Consider the following 3,484-nt stretch of genomic DNA (forward strand, 5'->3'; position numbering starts at 1 on the left):
TCTCTCTCTCTCTCTCTCTCTCTCTCTCTCTCTCTCTCTCCCTCCCTCCCTCTCTCTCTCCTTCTCTTTCTCTCTCTCTCTTTCTCTGCCTTTCTTTGTCTCTACTACCCTCTCAACTCCCCTCCCCATGCTCTATTCTATACTATACCATCATGTGAATGGTTCCTTAGGAGAACAGATGCCTCAGCATGGGCTTGCAGAGACACCCCTTTCCCCACAACTCACCTGGCCTCCACCAATCATATCTCTGGCTTCCCTTTCTTTTTATAAAACACAACACCCAGGATCTGCTCTATGTCAAGGTTCCTTCGGAATGGAGTCTGGGATGGTGACTTGCCTGTAGCAGGTGACTGGGGCAAACTTCATGGAGGTATGCCAGGAAGACTTGACATGAGAAACAGAACTGCTTAATGTGACAGTTCTCAGCACAGCTCAGAAGTCTAAGAGTGATGGGCTGTGGACCTCTGTGTTAGCTCCTTATTCCTTAGGAGGGAGCGAGGCTGTGGGCCTTTGGCTAAGGATGAACTACTGAAGTAACTTATTTTAAAGCTAGAAATTTGAAGAGGACACAGTGTGGTTCATAGCAAGAACATTCTTCTAACTACCAACCATGGCCATTACTGCCCACGGGTGAATCTGTAGACCTGACATTTCTGAGTAATATTCTACTACCTAGTCCAATGTGTCCCCACTGCAATGGCTTCTTGGGTAGGTCTGAGTCTGTTGTGTCCTCTTTTGATGTGTGCAGCCACAATGTACTCACCCTAAGATGGTAAGGGACAGAGTGTAGGAGGTAGGTGTTCTCAAGAGAGACAGACCAGACTTTAGGTGATTACTGTGGCTAAGTCATCTTTCCTCACAAATTTTGCAGACATCACTTCCTGGTATTAATGTTTTAATTTTTGCAGAAAACATTTACCATTCATGGATGGCTTTCGCTCATTCATCCATTTTCACTGAGCATGCATTTATATCCAAGATGTATGCTAGCAATGTTCAGTACATTAACCAGCTTGTGTCACTACAGTGAAACCCTTGACAAGGGTTTCCTTATGATTCTGGGTTCAAATCCAAGGTCAGATGGCCTGATTTGTTTGGTCATCTGGTGAAGGTTGCATGTAGCATGCTCGATGACAGACAGAGAAGGGAGGGGAGACCGGGGTTGCACAGCTGCTTTTAAGAACATATTACCAATGACTGTAGGACCTCCTTATACCATCTGCTGGTGGCAGCCCTGGGGCCCTGGACCATTTCTGATGGACCATTGGGGACATACATTTAACCAGAGGCTGAGGGTAACCCCACCCTCAACAATCACATAAACAGGTGCCTGCTCTTAAAGAGTACAAAGAGTGCCTGAACTAATCTGAAACTGGATTGTGAAAGTAGAAACACATCTTCATATGCAAAAATAAACCCAGGTAGGGGATAGCCAGTTATTCATGGTTTTTTGATAGGAGTAGAATCTACACCCTGTGTTGTTGGGATGAACATTCAGAACATCTGATTCATGCATTCACAGAGTAAAACAGAATGTGGTATGTGTGTGTCGTGGGCAGGAAGGTAAACAGCCCTGGGACATTAGTAAATTAAAATGTTAGGGCTGAGGTGGTGGCTCCGCTGGCAAAGGGCCTTCCTCGAAAGCATGGAGGCCCGAGTATGATCCTCTTTTATCCCCAGAAGCCACATAAAAATGCCAGGAGTGTTAACATGCTAGTATTGCCAGCTCTGGGGAGGCAGAAGTAAGATTTCTAGGGCTTGCCATTTGGCAAGCTTAGCTTAATGGTGAGCCTGTCTCAAAGGAGGATGACATCATCACCAAGGAATCCACGCAAAGTTGTCCTCTGGCCCACAAGAGCACACACATGCACAAACATGGACATACATTTAAAAAAATAAACAAATATCAGTAAGTGTGATTTTCATTTAGTTTCTCACTCTGCAGTGCCCTCTGATGGCAATATTAAAATACTACATTCCAGTCTACAATTGTTTCTGTTTGTCTGTGACAGCCACACAATTTATCACATAAACTCGAAGAGTTTTGATTGTAAAATGGAAAATGATTAATAATTCCCAAGAGTGCCAAGCCTGAATGAGTTCTGTTTAGAATGAACAAACCCTGGAGGGAAAAGTGACCCTGGCACTGAATCAGTGCGCACCTAGCTCATTTCAGATGTTGGAAGGCTTGATTCTTAGTTTTCCCTCACTAATTACCACATGGCGATCATGGGATTACCAGGTAAACTGTAGGGAAGCTAAGTTACAGATCATCAGTAATACACTGAAGACATCAGCAGACGCCTAAGGGTGTCTCAAGTATTCAGATGAGTAGCAAATATTTTTAGTATTAATACACCCCATAAGTTGTTCCATGGGATATACTTATCCTAAAAGTTAATTGCTGCCTATCTGAAATGGAGGTGTTCCTTGGGGTCTGTTTTTCTTTCTCCAAAATGTAGGAATTGAAATAAGAATGGTTCAGTCACTTGCTCAGTGGGCAGGGTCCTACCTTGTCTCAGGAGCCTGGGATGCAGCAACACACAGCACTCAATGATCTGAGGATGGTGACTCAAGGACTTGGGAGTGCTCCCCTGCTCATGTGTGCCAAGACAGTCTGGGTGAGGTACTCTGCAGTCTGAGTCAGGGACATCTCTGAGAGTAGTCTAGGCTCTGGGTGTGAGTGCTGGGTTTGGGCATGGGCTACCAGCTTCTAGAATTTCTATCTAAGGGACTTTGTGATGTCAAACCTTTCTCTGACACTGTCCTTCCCACAAAGGGGTCTCTGAAACCCATTTTTTGAAACTGTCGCTTATCCTCATGGCCACAACAGCAGCCAGTTGTAGGGACAGCTAACTAAGCTGGGACAGTTAAGCGTCCATATTCCAGGGATGTCACAATTGGGATCCAAGGTGCTAGTCACTGGTGGAAATGAAGTTCTGGGATCTGGAATAATCTTGCCAGCTGGGAGGTGGAAAGAAGAGAGAAAGGAAAAGAAGAGGACATGAGGAGAAGAGAAGTGGAGAGAGATGGAGGAGGGGGAGGATAATGGAGCAGAAAGGGAGGTGGAGAGAAGGAGGAAGAGGATGAAGAGAAAAGGGAAGGGGGGAGGAGGGGGAAGAGAGGGTGGAGAAAGGGAGGTGGGAGAGAAGGAAGAGAAGGGGGAAGAGGAAAGGGAGGAGGGAGGAGAGAAGGGGAGGAAAAGGGAGAAGAGAAAAGAGAGGAAGGGGAGGAGGGGAGGAAAAGAATAGGTAGGGGGAGGAGGAAGGAGAAGGAGGGAAGGGAGGAAGAAGAGGAAGGAGAGGAGGAGCCTGAGAAAGGCATGTGTAAGAGAGCATAAGGGAGTGGCAAGGAGAAGCAAAGATCCCCATGGCTCCAGACATGTGAGAAGCCCAGAGCTCCCAACTATGTGTCCCTGTAGCCCCACAGCCCTACAGTTCCAGAGACCTGCAGACCCATAGGCTCACAGCTCTGTAGCCCCATA

Source organism: Mastomys coucha, unplaced genomic scaffold, assembly GCF_008632895.1.
Source record: "Mastomys coucha isolate ucsf_1 unplaced genomic scaffold, UCSF_Mcou_1 pScaffold12, whole genome shotgun sequence".
Lineage (NCBI taxonomy): Eukaryota > Metazoa > Chordata > Mammalia > Rodentia > Muridae > Mastomys > Mastomys coucha.